This window comes from Rhincodon typus, chromosome 36, assembly GCF_021869965.1.
Source record: "Rhincodon typus isolate 14 chromosome 36, sRhiTyp1.1, whole genome shotgun sequence".
NCBI classification, from domain to species: domain Eukaryota; kingdom Metazoa; phylum Chordata; class Chondrichthyes; order Orectolobiformes; family Rhincodontidae; genus Rhincodon; species Rhincodon typus.
The window spans coordinates 5,155,195-5,174,480 of NC_063367.1; the positions used below are offsets into that span (position 1 = coordinate 5,155,195).

At 43.7% G+C, this 19,286-nt stretch overlaps 1 protein-coding gene across 3 annotated transcripts in view; it reads left to right on the forward strand.

Moving 5' to 3' along the window:
- Window positions 1-19,286, forward strand: part of LOC109934754 (casein kinase I-like) — a 193,053-nt gene that overhangs the window by 1,032 nt on the left and 172,735 nt on the right. The window lies entirely within an intron of this gene.

A 19,286-nucleotide genomic window follows, 5' to 3' on the forward strand; every position in this document is an offset into this window, starting at 1 on the left:
GGGGGGGAGTGTGGTGGGCGGATTAAGTGAACGTGGGGATGGGGAGCACTGGGGAGGTGCAGGGCGGGGTGGTATAGTCTAGGGGGAGGGACAGTGTGGGGTGGGTGTGTGCTGGGGGGAGTACTCGGGGAGGGGGGAGGGGGAGCACAGTGAGTGGGAGGGGGAGTACTGTGGGAGGGGCAGCACAGGGAGTGGGTGTACTGAGGGGAGGGGGAGCACAGGACAAGGAAGTTCTGGCGGGGAGGGGGAATGCGGTGAGTGAGGTGGGGTACTTGGGGGAAGTGCAGTGAGTTGAAGGGGGGAGTACTGGGTGGAGGTGGAGTGCGGGGAGGGGGAATACTGGGGGCTGAGGGGGTGATGAGTACTGGAGGGAGGGGAATGCGGGGGAGTACTGGGGGGAGGGAAAGTGCAGTGAGGGGGAGAGGCGAGTACTGGGGGGAGGGTAACCTGGGGGAGTGGGGTGTGCATGACTGGAGGGGGAGGGATGAAGGGGAGTACGGGGGTGGAATACGTGAGGAAGGGGCGAGGAGAGGTTGAGTCTGGGAAGGGGTTTATGCAGTGTAGGGGGGATGGAGACGGAGCATATGTGGAGTGAGGATTGTGGAGAGGAATAGGTGGAATGTTGCAGACTGGGGTCTGAGGGCCAAAATTGGGGACAGTTACAGAAGGATTGTGAGGAAATGGGGGAGGTGGTATGGACAGAAGAGGAAGAATGGTTGTGTTTTCATGCTTTCTGTTCTGTTAAACCGATTTTGAAGTTGGTATGTTTGAATTTGAAGTAAATTTTGGATAGGAAACTCTGGTTTGTAAATATGAAGAAAGTAATGTGTTAAGGTTGGGAATGAGGGATTCAGAAGAGGTGGCAGTGTAGAGGCATAAAGATAAAAGCTGGCCAGGGTAGGTTGGGTAATGGACTGAAGCAGGGTGAAGACTGGCAGTATAGATAATGGAAAAGTTGACTCAGATCGGAGCCAAGTATTGACTGCCAAATGTGGGAGCAGGTGGTGTGCTGGTTGAGAAAGGGGGAGCGTGGGACCAGGAATGGAACGAGGTTCAAAATACGAGTTGAATGATTGAGTCAGGGAAGAATTACAGTCAGCAGGAATAAACAGCAGTGGTGATTCAGCTTGGTTTTGGATATCTTGTTGCAGTTTTTCTTCCAGAATTGCTGCTTCAGAAACTTAATCTCTTTTTAAGGCGATGTTTAAAGCCGCAAATTGGGAAATGGAGGAAAATGTTGACTGGCTGTCACTCGTCTTGCCTGCCTTAGCTGGTGTTTATTCCTTGTGTTTCCTCTTGTGGCTTCACGTAGAAATTTTGATGTGCAACGGAGTACAAAGCAGGACCAAAAAGGAGAGGATACAGTTAAGGTGCAAATCAGCCAGGATCAAAATAAATGGGTGAAGGTGAAGCACATGTCTGTATTAATGTTTTGATTACTGATTCTGAGAAGCTCCTTGGAAGTGCTGTTATTCTGTATCTGTGTGTGTGTGTCTGTCTGTGGTGGGGGGGTAGTGCATTTGCCACGTGAGAAGGCAGAGGAGTCCCTGGTAGCAGAAGGACCGGCATTTTTTGGGTGGTGACACTCAACCTGACAAAGTTCATCTTCCTGCTGTCTGTCAGGGAGAAGCATTTTCTTTTGTTTCCCCAGCCTTGCCTCGATGCAAAGCAAAGCCATTGTGTTAAAAGTATTTGAGATGGCTGGTTTATTAAGCTACGGTCAGTTTGCTTATGGGGAAGCTAAATACACAGACACGGGAGAACGTGATCCAAGATTCTGTTGATAGACTGTGATGAAAAGGGGAAGCAGGAGACTGGTGTGGAGCATAACACCAGCATGTACAAGTGGGGCCAAATGGTTCCTGGTATTGTAAAGAGTGTGCAGTTTTGTCCGATGGAAAGTGTAGGTGTGAGTTAAGAGGCAAGAGGGGCAACGTTTTTATATGGGGTGGTTTGTGTGTGGAATGAACTGCCAGAGGAAGTGGTGGATGTGGGTACAGTTACAACATTTAGAAGATATTTGTATAAGTATGTGAATAGGAAAGGTTTAGAGGGATGTGGGCCAAACGCAGGCAAGTTGGACTAATTTAGTTTGGGAATATTGTCAGCGTGGACTTGTGGACCGAAGAGTCTGTTTCTGTGCTGAATGACTTTGATAGTAGGATGCTCAGCTGTGTTATTGTAGCCATAATATTGTTTCTCATGAACGGTTTTTAATATCTGTTATTTTGAGTACTGGTTATGATTTACTGAAATTGAAGTGGTTAATGTAAATTGCTAGAATTGACTGATTACTGAGAATGCAGTTCTCTCTCACCTTTTGGATCCTGTGCCCCTCATAAATCACTATGCGAGCACTGATTTGGATCCATGATATCAGCTACAGCATTGGTTGGTAATCTTGGTAATTATGCCTGAGTGTTCAGTTTTATTTAGAATAGTAGGCCTGGCTGTCACTCCTGTTGCCTGTCTTAGCTGGTGTTTATTCCTTGTGTTTCGTCTTGTGGCTTCCCATAGAAATGTTTGATGTGCAACGGAGTACAAAGCAGGACCAAAAAGGAGAGGATACAGTTAAGGTGCAAATCAGCCAGAATCAAAATAAATGACTGACAAGCTCAAGGGGATGAAGGGCTGCTTCCTGCTCCTCAAGAGGAGCATCAACTTTGTGCCCTTTTTAAGGGAGAATAATATCCTGAGTTAGAGGTCTGCAGGAAATGGCTGCTGAACTACAGCAAGAGAGATCAGTGGTGTGAAGGTTCAGATGGTGTTTAAAGGACAAGACTGAGAGAATTAAGTGGCATGGTATGTGAGCACGGATGGTGCAGCTAGCACTGGAAGAGTGAAGTTGCCCTGGGGAGGAGAGTGGTTTAGGTGCGCAAGAGGTAAAGTCACAGAATGCAGTTTGTTTTCTGTGGGGTGGTAAGGGCTGTGAATTCTGCAGTGATGGTGCTAGTCGAGGAGAACCTACAGAGGCGATCTCAATGAGGCCCTGGGGAGGGAGTGCCCGTAATAGCCTGAAAGAACAAAGGTGTTGGGTAATTGAGAATTGCAGCAGGTGTCTTACAGAAGCTGGAGGTCTAGTTGACTGACCAGTTAGAGAATCTGGAGACACAGAGAACAAGCACTTGTATCTTTGGACTAATGTCAATTTTCTCGTTTGACATTTCTGTAAAGTGCCTTGGGGCATCTTACTGTGTTACAGGTACTTCCATAAGCACAAGTTTCTTACTTCATTTGTTACTTATGAGAGGCTGTGGGGTTAACACCGCAATTTGTTGCTGTGTCCATGTTTCTGTGTAGAGTGTAGAACTATCACGTGTAAAGTCAGCAGGTCTTTGTGATGTCCGGGTATTACAGCTCAGCATTAATCAATTGATTATTCATAAATTCCCAGAGATTGCTCTCTCTGCCTATGGTCATTTAGCAGTGCAAATGGTGACATAACAATGTCTGAAGTTGTTGTGTCTTGACATGGTCAGTGACAAAGACTTTATGGTCACTGTTCTGCTTGTATCAGCTGCAAAGCTAACTTTATTCTCTTCACTACAATAGTGATACCATTGCCTTTTTTTGTGACTTGTGACCACTGGATGTCTCAAAGCTCTTTACAGCCAATGAGGTATTTTTGAAATGAACTCAGAATCAAGTAAGAATCATCAACTAAGAAAAAGCAAGGATGTAAAAGCTAGTCTTAATTTTGAGAGTGTCAAGGAAACCAAAGCAGGTAGTATGTCTTTCTTCTAACTAAGAGAGGTGTCCCTTTGTTGTATTTTGGAAGCGTACTCGTAATTTATCAAAGAAGTAATTTTGAACAAGGCATAATTTCAGCTTTTCTCGCAAATATCCCTCAAGTGTATCAGTGACATGATTTTGTTTGTAAGGAGTTTTGATTACAAGGCACTTCCATTGAGAAACTTATTTGTGAATTGAATCTGGATGCGTAACTGTACCAATATCGAGACTGTCCTATTGTAGGAATCTGTAGGTTTGCTGGAACCTGTTGAAGGTATTTCTGGAAGCTTCTCTGTGTGCTTTGTGTTTTGGTTTTGTTCTTTGCATGACAACAAAGCCAACGGTTATTGTCCGTTTCTAATTGCCCTTGAGAAGATGGTCAGCCACCTTGAATGTAACTGACTGGTTGAGCCATTTCAGAGAACTGTTATGAGTCAACCACGTTGCTGTGGTTCTGGAGTTGCACATAGGCCAGACTGTGCAAGGATGGAAGATTTCAGTCCCTAAAAGAAATTCATGAATCGAATGGGTTTTAGCAACAAAAGTAACTGAATTTAATCTCAACAGCTGCCGTAGTTAGATTTCAACTTCATGTATCTGAATCCGGGGCTCCGTCAGGATTAGGATGTATATTGAGCAATGGTTGGTGCTGTGTATAGGTTAACCCCAACTTTTAGCTAGAAAAGTGCAATCTCCTTGTATTCACCACTCACTGTTGAAGTCACACTTACTCTGGTATGAACCCTCCTATTGATAGAATCCAAGAAAAGCACCGCATTGAAGGTGGCTGTTCAGCTCCTTGTGTTGGCACATCAGCTCGTACTATCAAGTTTGCCACCTCACTGCAGTCCACATTATTCCCACCAATTCTGTCCTCTAATACAACAATGTGGCATCAAGTAGGAATGACAGATATACAGTCCAGTTCAAACTGAACATTGTTGAGATTGCAGCAGCTAGAGAATTTAAGATATCAGGGAAGATCATTGGAACCTGGAGGAAGGAAGCTATCTACATAGCTGGGACAGATGCCCAAGAATAAATGCAGAAATAAAGGATGGCCTAGCATGTGGCCGTGGTTGGAAAATAGAGTTTCAAAATATAAAATTGAAAATCACCAGAAGGAACTCTGTTTCTTACAGACCTCTTCAAATGTTTGCCCTAACACAAGCAAGAAAATTAGCTATTGCAGATTTCAGAGCCAGTTCTGGGTGTTGTATATAAAGGTTTATATAGATAATGTCTGCTTTCATTGAGATGATTATTATATGTTAAATAATTAAGTAAAAAGATACTTTTTGGTTCCTTTTGGTATTGGGGTCTGACCTGGCAACTCTGACAGCAAGCTGGGGTGAGAGAGAGAATTTCATCCCCTCCAAAATGTTACTGGTCAAGTTGGTCCCCTGTTTTGTGTTTGGCTAAAACTTTAGTCTTAGAAACTTGACTTTTACACCAGTGTTTACAGTGCTGGCCCAGTAACATAGTCACAGTGTACCTGTACAGGCATTACACCTGTCGTTTGAAAACATTTCTGGTTTTCCACTATTAATATTGGGTCCAATCCAGCTGGATATCGTTGCTCCACCAATGGTTCTGGAATAAGAGGTTCTGAGGCTGCCCACTAGAAAGTGAATAAAAAGTTGTAATTCTAATTCCGTGCGCGCACACAAAACAAGCAAGAGCACAGCCATGTGATTAACGTTAACTGGTCTTTGGAATGGCTCAGCAAGCCATTCAGTTCAAGGGCAATTTGGTTTGGTTTCTTGGACTTGCCAGCAGCACCCACATCCCATGAAAGAACACAGAAAAGAAAGAATGCCCCAGGCTTCTGGAGTGTTGCTCTCTGTTAAACTGGTGCCTGCTGTAGAGGAATTACCAATGTTGCATTTACTCCAGATGAACACATTTCTTCGAAGATGTTTGGTACAATGGACAAGGAAATGCAGTTAATGTTGCATTTCTGAGAGCTTTTAACAAGGATCCATGATGATGGATAATGTCTAAAATAGGATGCCTTAGAGGAGGGGATTAAACCTTGCACTGGATTGAGCTTTGGTTTAAAAGCTGCCAAAACAGACAGCATTAATTAGGGCATCCCAGGGATCAGTTTCAGGATCCTCTTCTGTTTAATGTAAGCCAAGTGGCATATACTCCGGTATTGGAAATGATATCTTCTCAATTCACTGACATTTAAACAGGAGGCGAAGCGGCAATAACTCCTGTCGAGTGAAGTCACGACTGTTACCTTTAAACTTTGTGATCCTTTGTACTCACTCCAGGGTGCATGGTTTCTATGTTATGCATTCTGGCCTGTGAGTGTTTCCTTCTTTTTGGAATGTGGACATTCCTCAACATTTTATATAGCCAGGCATGCTCTGCATGCCTGATGTGATGCTTTAAGGGTTCTTGCTACAACTTGGCATTGATTGAACATATTATGGAATGTGAAACACGTTCACTACCACAGTTGCCCATCGCGCCCTTCCTGAAAAGTTGTGTTTGTGTAAATCGGCCAGACTGGTGGTACAGTGTGAAGTGCCAGCTCCCAGGGTGGGTTTGTGCCTGGTTTTTAACAGTCAAAGCTGAGGAATTAATCTCCGAAGGGAGAAAAGTAAAGGGGTCAGTTGCTGTTGTGCAACTTGGAACAACTCTGATAGTGTCCTGTTATCAATACATTTCCCAGGCTCACGAAAGGTGCAAAAGAAAAACGTGGTGGTGGGCATGGCATTCATGTAACTATTTTCCTGCCATGCAAACGTGCAGAATTGTTGCAATGCAGAATGAGGCCATTCAGCCCATGTCAGTCTGGTTCTCTGAGCATTTCGCTTGATATCATTCTTCATGCCCCTTTCTCCCCACAACTCTACACTTATTCTTTCCAGATAAGAGTTTGATTCCATCTTGATTGCCTCACTTGAGCCTGCGGTGACCACACATTTATAGGCAGTGTCCTACTCTCCTTGTGTTGGCCTGTATTAAACAGAGAAGGATCCTGAAACTGATCTCCAGGATGCCCCACTTACACTCTCAGTTTCGGCACCTTTTTAAAGCAAAGTTCAATTCAGTGCAAGATTTAATCCCCTCCTCTGAGGCATTCCATTTTAGCTGTTATTTTGCTTTTATGCCCAATTTATTTTCTTAAATCTTTCCCTTTCCCTTTCCCTTTCCCTTTCCCTTTCCCTTTCCCTTTCCCTTTCCCTTTCCCTTTCCCTTTCCCTTTCCCTTCCTAGATCTCATATCAATAAGGCATTGTCATTGGTGGAATTATGGGTTGTTTTGTGACTGACTCTAGTGCCCCTCCTGAGTCCAGTTTGTTGCATTTGAGAGCTTTCATATCTTAAGAAGCCGGGTACTGATTCCTTGTGGGAGCTGGGATATCTATTGCATTCTCTTCAGAACTGTCAGGGTTTCATTACAAGCTATATTGATCAATTGGGAGTCAAGTGGAGGGAGAAAGTGCTGATCATGTGAAAATGGTTCCTGGACACACACCATTACAGTATTAAACACCTGTGATCAATATAATACAACGTTTGCATTCCTATTGCTTCCGTATGAAACCGGAAAATATAATTGTGGTTAATCCGAAAAACAAATTGATGTTAATGCTGCAGCTGAAACCATTGAAACCATCTTAAGCACAAAGTAAAAGTTCCTTGAAAATGGAGTCACAGGTAGACAGGGTGGTGCAGAAGGCTTTTGGCATACTTGCTTTCATTTGTCAGAACGGTGAGCATAGGAGTTGGGATGTCAGTGTTACAGCTGTATAGGGCATTGGTTAGGCCACTTTTAGAAAACTGTGTACGATTCTGGTCTCCCATATGTACAAAGGATGTTTTTAAACTTGAGAGGGTAGCAGAAAAAATTTACAAGAATGTTGCTGGGACTGGAGCATTTGAGCTATAGGGAGAGGCTGAATAGGCTGGGCTTTTTTCCCTGGAGGGTCAGAGGCTGAGGGGGTGACCTTTTAGAGATTTAAAGAATCATGAGAGGAATGGATAGGGTGAACAGCCAAGGTCTTTTCCGGAGGCAGTGGAGCTCACAACTGGAGAGCATAGGTTTAAGGTGAGTGGGGAAAGATTTAAAAGGGATCTGAAGGGTAACTTTTTCATGCAGAAGGTGGTGCATGTATTGAATGAGCTACCAGAGGAAATGGTGGAAGCTGGTACAATTACAACATATAAAAGGCATCTGGATGGGTACATCAATAGGAATGGTTTAGAGGAATATGGGCCACGTGCTGGCAAATGGGACTAGATCAGTTTAGGATCTTATCAGTATGGAAGAGTTGGGCTGAAGGGTCTGTTTCTGTGCTGTATGTCTCTAAGTAAAGTGATTGATGTGCTCAGCAATCATTTGAACATGTCACACATCTTTTATAAGTGTCCTGTGATGGCTAAGTGAGTAGCACACTCCCCTTCTGAATCAGCAGGTTGTGGGTTTCAGTCCCACTCAGGAGTTACTGAGCAAATGATTGAGGCTGATGCTCTTAGTGCCTTGTTAGAGGAATACTGTCTGAGGTGCCTCTTCAGGAACACATCAAACAGATGTCCCTATGCTCTGTCAGGTGGATATAAAATATTTTGATTAAGTGAATATTAGTTCTCTTTACTGGTCATTATGTGTCCCTCAGCCGACATTGTAAAATCAGATTATCTGGTTATTGTCATCGTGCTGTTACTGGATGTTTGTGTGCAAATGTTGCAACAGTTACTGTACCTCATTGATTTAAAAGTGCTTTGTGATGTCTTAAGGTTGCAAAAGGCAGTATGGAATTGGAAGCTGCTTCTGTGCAGCAGTCTGTTCTCCACTAGATTGTCTATTGTCTTTTTTCCCTTGGGTGAAACAAGACTGTGTTGAGTAGGAACAGAATGTCTGGCAGGAGAGTGAGAGTTGTAGTAGTGGGATGGGAGTTTGTAGATGTGAAGCCTTACTTATCTCCCAGGTTGCCAGCAGCAGCATCTTGTGATTCCGGAGAATCCAAGAATGACATCATCCCTAGCTGAGTCAGGATTTCTGGAGCTAAAGTTCTTGAAGCTTTCCACCGGTTTTTTCAAACAGCTATTTCCCAGGGATCAGTATAAAAAAGCCAGTGAGGATTTTGTATTGGTTTAGGAAAGCAACCTAAGAGGCTGAGAGAGGCTCGACTGCAAATTAAATATCCCACAATGGCGAAGCCCCATTTGGATGATCATGTACACAAGTCTGAAATCTTATTGGTGACTCAGACCAATAGAAAGGCATGTTCCAGCACATCAGCCTTTAAGTCACATCAGCCTTTAAGTTATGTTGAGCAACTCTCAAAGTTGAAGTCCCTTTTTGGGTTGAACGGGACTTGGATAGTCCTGCTGCAGAGCTTCAGAATGGAGAGGGGGTTATTGGATAGCATGAGTGGGAGCTAAACTGCTTAACCTCTATCATAAATGAAGAATATGAAGCAAGTAGCCAATAAATAAGTTTCAGACAAGGTTGGCTTTGTGGAAGTAGATATTTTTAATCAGCCTGTGTAGAAGATGTTGTTACACACCTCTGGAGCAGGTGGGACTTAAACCTGGGCCTTCTCGTTGAGAACAAAGACAGAAATTGCTGGAAAAGCTCAGCCGGTCTATCAGCATCTGTGGGCAGAAGTCAGATTTAATGTTTTGGGTTAGGTGACCCTTCCTCAGAACTGGTTCAGAGGTAGGGACGCTACCACTATGTCACAAGAGTCTCAGTCTTGTGGAAATGGCCTACTTTTCCTGTCCCACCTGCAGCCACGTACAGACTTTCTTTTAAGTTGTTGAATAGTTCATCGGGTAGTTGATAAATGACCAATCAAGAACTCTGTTAGCAAGCTTCTTTAAGACAAAAGTGGAAGAGCACTGAGTTCTTTCTTTATTCATCCACAGAGCATAGACTTTGCTGGCTTTGGCCAGCATTTGTTGCCCTTCCATGATTACCCTTGGGAAGATAGTGGTGAGCCGCATTCTTGAAGCACAGCAATCCATGCAGTCACCCACAGTACTGTTGGCGGGGTGGGATGTTCCAGGATTTTGGCCCAGTTTCAGTGGAGAACAGTGATACTATTCCGAGTCAGGATGATGAGTGGCAAGGGGTGTGGGGGAAGCTTGCAGGTGGTGATTTTCCCTACGCGTCTGCTTCCCTTGTCCTATATGGTAGAGGACATGGTTTAGGAGATGCTGACGAGGGACTGTGCAATGGGTTTGAAGGCTGTACAGGTGAGCAGAGCTGACTGCTTTAGAAACTGTCATATTGTGTGATGGATTTTGAGCATTGCTGTTTGCATTGGACTCTGGGAATTGTCCTGATTTATTTTTGGAATGACATCGCAGTTGTCTCTCCGTTTTCATGAGAAAACGTACAATCTTGGAGCATGAGAGGTCTAGTGTTGGTACAGGGAAGTGCCGTTGACAGAAGGCATCATCATGAGGTTGAGGAACTCAGTTGAGAAGTTAACTGAGCACGGTTCCCTGAGGATGCCCCAAGGTCTCAAATTAATCAAGACCATTCAGGTCAGTAACTTACTGGCATTCTATCTGAAGACCTTGAGTATTGTGCTCGGTTCCTTTCACCTCACTCCTTTCCGCATGTCACTGAATTGATCTCTAACTTTAGAGATCTGAGCTTTCAGGACAGGATTGGGAGACACCTGTGCTATTGTGCCTGGAAAGTTTGTGTTTGAGAGCTGATGTGTTGAGTTATACCAGATTACAAATGCAATAGTAATGTAAATGCGAAATGAACATTGCCAGGGGAGCCTGGAGGCAAAGGAAAATTTAAAACTGATGCTAGATAATGCTTCTGCGCAAAGGAGTGGGCAGTATATCCAACAGACACTCTGAACTCAGTGCTGGTGGTGATTCCTTGCTAACAAGTATGATTGTCCACTTCAGAAAGTCTGTGTTACTGCTTGGGGACTCTGGGGCATTGTGTGGCTGATGAGCCCAATACTAGAGGCACATCTCCAACCACTTATTTGCCAGGTGTTTATCTAGGAGCTGGAATTGATCCTTGACATTGAGCATTCCTTTCTCTAGTTCCTTTACCATTCTTCCTCTTGCTGATAGGTATTCTCAAAGAATTGTGCCCCTTCATATGGGAGTTTCCTCCAAATCGGTTTCTTCTGAACGAGGGCTCCCATGCGCTGATATCTGTGTTGCATTGATGTTACTTCCGATAGAGTAGCAACAATACAAATCCAGGAATTTTTTAAAAATGTGATGATGGGGAAGGTGCATCTTTTTTAACCCTCCTCGTTTGTCGCTATATTGTAGCACTGAATCAGGCAGAATCCTGAAATATCTCTGGCCTTCTCTGCATCATGCATCCAGTCATAGCACCTTTCTTTGCATCATCAATCTCTGCCTACGCTGAGTGGGAGGATTAACATTAGCCTTTTTAAAATTCACTCATGGATGTAGGCGTCGCTGGCTGGCCAGCACTTACTGTCTGTACCTAGTTGCCCTTGTGAAGGTGATGGTGAGCTGCTACGGTTCATGTACTGTAGTCCATGTGCAATAGGTTGACCCACAGTACCTTTAAGGAAGGAATTCCAGGGTTTTAACCCAGTGACAGTGAAGGAACTGTGATATTTCCAAGTCAGGATGGTGATTGGCTTAGAGGGGAACTTGCAGGTGGTGGTGTTCCCATATATCTGCTGCCCTTGTCCTTCTAGATGGAAGTGGTTGTGGGTTTGGATTCTGCATTCATGAATGAAGAACTCTTGATCAAATGCTTTCACACCTAAAGCCATTGTTTTAATGTTTTTAGAAGCATTGAGTGCGGGCATGTATCTGATATTAGCGGGATGGACATATGCCAGTGTGTTTGCACTTCATGCCCACAGTGTGATAGCTTGGTCACTTCTTGCAACAGATCTGTACTACAGGTATAGATGAGTCTCTTCTTGTGACGTATTATACACTCTCCCACCTTCGCTGTGACAATGCCTTGGGTTCCTTGTGATTTTCACTGATTTTTAACAAAACAGGCAGCCAAAATGTAGCAGGCACTTTCCCTCTGACAGTTTGAGCTGTTGTCACCCCTTCCTTTGCCACCAAAGCTGCAAAGGCCAAGGAAAAGCAGCATGTAAAAAAAAAAGTTGCGCTAAATTTAAATTGCTTCAGAGGCTGGTGCCTAATTTCATAAATAGAAGCTTCTTCCATTAACACTCAACTCATCACTGCAGAGATTTCATCCATTGGAAGGGGATTAAGAAAAAAATGGCCTCAGACAAAAGTTGCAGATTCAGCAATGCCACCTTTAATTTTGAAATCTCCCTCTCCCTCTCCTTCACACAAGTGCGCACATGCCCACACGCTGGTCGACATCTAGTGACAATATCAAGATTGAGATTTTCTCAGTTCGCATTCAAGCCACTTCCCCTTTGCTGAATGCAGTTGCTAATTTGAGTTGATTTAGGACTAGTAGGAGACCTTCTGCCTTCAGTTGTTGCAGAGTTTCTTGCTCGGCATTGTTGCTCTTGACTATCTGGTATTCCCTTAAGCTTGCCTCCCAACTTCAGTTCCCCATTATGTTTGGGTCATCTAAAACTTAGCTATGCATATCCAAACTCTTGACCAGATTAACTAAGCTTTGGGTCAACTGTCCTGATAACAACTCACCCAAGGCTCCTCAGTACCTTCCAAACCCATAACCACTAACATGCTGAAGGGCAAGGTCAGCAGACAGGTGGAACACCACCACTTGCAAGTTTCTCTTCAAACTCACTCCATCCTGACTCAGAGCTATATCATTGTTCCTTCAGTGTTGCTGGGTCAAAATCCCTAAATCCTCCTCTTAATAGCACTCTGGGTCTTTTTACATCCCAAGAAGGCAGCCCACCGTCAGTTTCTCAATGGCACTTGGATGGACAATAAACATTGGTTGAGGCAGCGATGCTTACATCCTTTGAACAAATATATAAAATTGCATAGTTCACTGTTTAGTTTGCAAACCTTTGCATGAAAGGTGGTCGGAACCATGTTGGAGGCGTCATTTAAATGATTGTCAATTTGTGAATTGCAATTCAGAGACAACCCTCCTTAGGTTTCACCCACTCCTTGGTTCTGCCCTACCTCCTCTACCTGACTGCTGTTTCAGGGCAGGAAAGCAATTTGGTACAGGCTGTCCTGTACAGACCATACCCACTTGTGGCATAGTGGCGGATTGGGAGGTGGACATGAGATGGGAGTGAATGGAATCCTCAGTGCAGTGGTCACAAATGTTCAGAAGTTGCAGCTTTAAAATAAACACTGACACAAGAGCCTAGAAGTTGCCGTGCCGGTGCTGAAGTGGCTATTCCAGTCTATGTTTTCATATTGATCCATTTGCTTAGCATCCAGTAGGTTATGGCGGGGATGCCTGAGACCAAATGAATACACAACCACCTGCAATTTCCTCCCCAAGAGACACACCATCCTGAGTTGGGACTATGGAAGGTGTTAATTAATGGATAATTGGGTGGGAATGGGGTGTGTTGTATATGGGACAGTAATCAATTTGGGGGAGTTGGAAGTTGAAATAAAATTCTAACCACAAAAACCTGACCAATCTTTAACCTCTGGTGTTTAGCATTGCCATACTTGTAACTGCAGAATGCTGAAGCAGTATTGTTTTTCAGGTCTCCTAAAAGATTTGATTTGATTAATTGTTGTCACATGTAGTGACATACAGTGAAAAGTATTGTTTTGCGAGTTATCCCGACCTTGCACGAATACATCAGGGTAATAGAACAGAATGCAGAATATAATGTTACAGCTACAGACAAGATGCAGAGAAAGATCAACTCTGATGTATGAAAGGTTTGTTCAAAAATTTGATAACAGTGGGGAAGAAGCTGTTCTTGAAACTGTTGGAGCATGTTTTCAAACTTTTGTATCTTTCTGACAGAAGAGGGTGAAAGAGAGTATAACTGGAGTAGGAGGGGGTCTTTGAGGTTGGCTGCATTCCTGAGACAGCGGGAAGTACAAACAGAGTCTATGGATGGAAGGCTGGTTTGTGCGATGGACTGGGCTGCTTAATTTCTGTAATTTCTTGCAGTCTTCGAAAGAACAGTTGCCGTACCAAGCTGTGTGACATCGGGATAGGATGCTTTCTGTGGTGCGTCTATAAGAAATTGGCAGAAGTCGTTGTGGACATGCTGGACTTCCGTAGTCATGTAGCATCGATGTGGATGGACCAGGACAGATTGTTTGTAATATTTGTTCCTCGGAACTTGAAGCTCTCGAACATCTCCACCTCAGCACCACTGATACAGATGGGCATGCCTCCATGTGGCTTCCTTCATTTTGCTGACATTGAGGGAGAGATTATTGTCTTTACACCATGCCACTAAGTTTTCTGTCTCTTTCCTGTACACTGTCTTGTCTTTGTTTAAGATCTGACCCAGTACAGTAGTATCATCAGCAAACTTGTAAATGGAGTTAGAGCAGAATTTGGCCACACAGTAATGAGTGTATAATGAGTATAGTAAGGAACTGAATACACAGCCTTACAGGGTACCAATGTTGAAGATTATTTGGGAGATGTTGTCACCTATCCTTACTGATTATGATCTGTGGGTCGGGAAGTCAAGGATCCAGTTGCAGAGAAGGGAGCAGAGTCCTGGGTCTCAGAGTTTAATTGGAATTATGTGTTGAAGACATAGCTAAAGTCAATAAATAGGAGTCTGATGTAGATGTCCTTGTTATCCAGATGTTCCAGGGATGAGTGTAGGGCTAGGAAGATGTGGGTCAGGGACTTGTTGTGATGGTAGGTGAGTTGTAGTGGATCAAAGCAGTCTGGAAGGCTGGCCTTGATGTGTGCTATTACTAACCTCTTAAAGTACTTGACCAGAATGGATGTCCGAGCCACGAGGTGGTAGTTTCTAAGGCTCGCTACCTGATTTTTCTTTGACGTGGAGGTGCGGGTGTTGGACTGGGGTGGACAAAGTCAGAAGTCACACAACGCCAGGTTATAGACCAACAGGTTTATCCGAAATCAAGATTTCAGAGCAGCGCTCCTTCGTTAGGTGAAGGAGCAGCGCTCTGAAAGGTTGTAATTTCAAATAAACCTTTGGACTATAACCTGGGGTCATGTGACTTCTGATTTTTCTTTGGTACCAAGCTACCACTGGACTCCTTAAAGCAGGTGGGAACCTCAGATTGCAGTAAGGAGAGGTTAAAGATGTCTTCGAATACTCCCTCCGGCTGGCCCGTGCAGGATCTGAATGCACGGCTGCAGACTTCATCTGGGCCAGTCACTTGCCACGGGCCACCCTCAAGAAGGCTGATCTGATGTCTGTGGCAGTGAGTGTGGTATAGGTACACCCGAAGCTGTAAGGGCAGTTGACATCATTTCACTGACCTTCTGTTCAGAACGAGCATAGGATGCATTGTTGTCAGTGATTCTATTCGACTTCGCTTTGTAGCCCATCATATCGTTTATGCCTTGCCACAATTGACATGTGTTTGTGTGGTATTGTCTCTTTCTGTATGTAATGGCTTTGCGAAGGTCGTACCTAGATTTTCTGTATAGGTCTTTTCCTGTAAAAGAATGGGGAGCTGTGCCCTTTGAGGCTACTGGCTGACCGGTAGAAATTGACTGTCTGGTTCTCGATCAGTAATTCGTGGCTTATCTCTTCTTTTTCTTGGATAGTTCCACATTAATAACACTGTTCACCATAGACTTATGGACATTTTACTAGGAGGACCTTGTGTGAGGAACTTTATTGCATTATACCAAGTTGGACAGTGGTGCTGTAGCTTTCAATTTGATTCCTGAACACATGGAAAGAAGAAATTTTACAGTAAGCAGTTTACTTCAGAGCATGAAGTTTTGTTTTGTCACAGGAACTCTGTACAGGGTGTCTTTTTGTTTTCCCCGCTCCCACGCAACCACAGGAGCTGTTGCCATTTGACTTTTTTATGCCTCCATTCCAATAGTTCAAAGTAGCTGTATGTGAGTGAGATTCATGCGTGTTTAATTCAGCAAACAGAAGGAATCCTTTTGACGTGCTCAGTGATTGAGACACGTGTCTCTGAAATGAATGCTGTGATGCTTGCTTGAGTCTTCATCTCAAGGCCGTTGCGGCAGTCTTTTTTACTTGTGGGCAGAGGCACAGATCAAGATTCTTTGACAGTACAATAATAGAAGAGGGAAGGCGATCGGCAAGGGAGTAGCAGGATGCTTCTCTGACTCATCCTGCACAGAGGAAGAAACATCTGGTATATTATGGAGAGGGTTTCAGCTGCGCTGTGAAATTCTGAGACCAAGAGGTGCTTCAAACCCGAAGCTGTTTCACATTGAGCTACTTCAAATGGTGGAGGTGGGATGTATACCTACAATACTATTGAAGTAAAAAGGCTGCAGGTTCTCTTGCATATTTTTCAGATCTTTGTAGGGTCCCAAAGATCAAGCAACGTTAATTTTGGTGCCTTGTCAGTTTAAAAGGCAGATTGTGCAGCCTAGTGCTGTTTTACTATTGATGATTTTTCTGATGTTCTGGTGAAAACTGTTAATAATATCCTGGTTTTAAAAAAGATGAAATTTTAATGGAGAAGGACTCCATTTTGCTGTAAGTAACATCAAACTTATTTCCCTGACATCCTCCTTTCTCTTCTCCCCGCTCCTTTTCACATCTCTCCCTCTCTCTCTATCCCTCTCTCCATATCTGCTTCACTGCTTTGTGATCTGTTCTCTGCTGCTATAACCAACCTGTTAGCTTCATAAAGACAACTGCTGTGTACGTATTTTAAAATTCTTTGGGCTGTGGGTGTTACTGGCAAGGTCGGCATTTGTTATATGTCCCTAATTGTACTTGAACTGAATTGCTTGCTGGGTCATTTCAGAGGGCAGTTAAAGAGTCAGCTACGTTGCTGTGGATCATGTAGGCCAGGCCAGATAAGATGGTAGATTTCATTCTCTAAAGGGCATTCGTGAACTAAATGGGTTTTTAGTGACAGTCGATGATACTTTCACAATCAGCATCACTGTCACTGTTTCAGTTCCATAGCTGCCATGGTGAGATTTGAACCTATGCCCCAAAACATTAGCCGGGTGTCCGGATTACTTGTCCAACTGTCTCCATGTGGCTTTAACATTGTCTAAAGGCACTTGGCAAACATTTTCAACCAGGATTTGTCACTCAGCCTCTTATTAAGACTGGTAACTAAGAGCTTGGTGGAAGTGATATGGTTTAAGGGACAATTTAAAAGAGGAGAAGTAGAAACTTTTAAAGGGGGTGGGGTGGGGTGGGGGGAGTTTCTGAGTTGGGGTCCAGTCAGCTTCAGGTGCAGTCACCAACTAATGTGGGCCAGAGGGCAGAATTGAAGACCAACTCAGGAAATGCTGGCAATATTCAGCATGAGGGTTCATGTTTAAGATTCTGACGGTGTGCACCATCCAGAGGTTTAACGGTGGAGCAGAATTGATGGGCTCCTAGGGTTGTGGGTTGTTTTACATTCATCTGAGGGAGCAAGTGGATCCTTGATTAAGTAGATGTGAGATACAGTTTCTGTGACATTGCACAACTCCCACAATACTGCATTTTAGAGGTGTTGAACTAAATTTTTGTGCTGGATTCTGGGGATTTGAACCCATGACCTCTGAGTCGGAGGTGAGGGGGCTGCTCAGTGAGCTATGGCAGACTCCAGGGATCAACTGGAGTCAATTGGCTCTGCATGCCTTCTGGTGTTCTAGTGAGCCAGTCGGCTGTATGAGCCATCATCTGGTGTGAAGCAATAAATATTGCTTACCAGCATCATCCACTCTTGAGTGATATTCAAAAGAACCCTCACAATCTGCTTTGCTGAAATCCATTATCGTGCTGATGATACCAACTGTCCGTGTGAATTGATGTGTGGAGGAGGTGTAATTAGCAATGAATATTTAGTGAAATGGTAGCTTTGATGCAAGGTCTTTAAGACTTAATTTTTAAAAAAAATAACTTGTCTCATTTGTGCACCAACACCAAGATGTGAATAGCGTAAAGCATGAGGTCAGGTTGTGAAGTGATTGATTTGTTTGTGTGTGTGTGTGCGCGTCATTCCAAGGAAAATATGGCAGGGTAAACGATTATATAAATCTGCCTATGTCATTTTGTGATAAATCATATAGCCTGGTCGTCTAGCCCATCCCTCTGGACCCTCAATTGTTCAGATTGAAATATTTTTAATTTATACTGGTACTGAGCTGTTGGGAAAGCGGTAAAGATACCATAAAATTGTGATGTTTGACCTATTATTGGTCATCTGCCCAACATAAGCCTTAACCCCTGATAGCACTGTTACTGTGACAGTTTAGCACATCTGGTGATTTGTTTGTGAGCAGCCTTTGGAGCAGTTAAAATGTGAACAAAAACAAAGTTGCTGGAAAAGCTCAGCAGGTCTGGCAGCATCTGTGGAGGAGAAAACAGAGTTAATGTTTCGGGTCCGGTGACCCTTCCTCAGAACTGATGGTGGCTGGGAAAACGTCAGTTGATATGCGACGGAGATGGAGGAACTGAGAGAATGGGACGGAGTCTTTACAGGAAGTGGGGTGTGAGGATGTATAGTCCAGGTAGCTGTGGGAGTCGGTGGGTTTGTAATGGATATTAGTGCCACTTGGAAGGAGTGATCACAGTATGGTTGAATTTAGAATACAGATGGAGAGTGTGAAGATAAAATCCAATACCAGGGTTCTGTGCTTGAACAAGGGAAACTACAATAGAATGAGGGAGGACTTGGCTAAAGTAAACTGGAAACAAAGATTTTATGGTGGGACAGTTGACGAGCAGTGGAGGACTTTCAAAGCAATCTTTCAAAGTGCTCAGCAAAAGTATATTCCAATGAAAAAGAAGGACTGTAAGAAAAGGGGTAATCTGCCATGGGTGTCTAAAGAAATAAGGGAGGCTGTCAAATTGAAAGAGAAGGCATACAATTTGGCCAAAAACAGCATGAAACTAGAAGATTGGGAAAACTTTAAAGGTCAACAGAAAGCCACAAAAAGAGCTATAAGGAAAAGTAAGATAGAACATGAGAAAAAACTAGCACAGAATATAAAGACAGGTAGCAAAAGTTTCTATAAATATATAAAACGAAAAAGAGTGGCTAAAGTAAACGTTGGACCTTTACAGCATGAGAAGGGGAATTTAGTTGTGGGATATGATGAAATGGCCGAGGCATTGAACACGTATTTTGTATCGGTCTTCACAGTGGAGGACACTAATAACATGCCAGTAATTGACAAAGAGACGAAGGTAGGTGAGGACCTGGAAACAATCATAATTACCGATGAGGTAGTGTTGGGCAAGCTAATGGGGCTAAGGATTGATAAGTCTCCTGGCCCTGATGAAATGCATCCCAGGGTACTAAAAGAGATGGTGGGAGAAATAGCAGGTGCACTGGTGGTAATTTTCCAAAATTCGCTGGACTCTGGGGAAGTCCTAGCAGATTGGAAAACAGCAAATGTGACGCCACTGTTTAAAAAGGGAAGTAGACAAAAGATGGGGAATTATAGACCTGTTAGCTTAACCTCTGTAGTGGGGAAGATGCTTGAGTCTATTATCAAGGAAGAAATAGCAAGGCATCTTGATA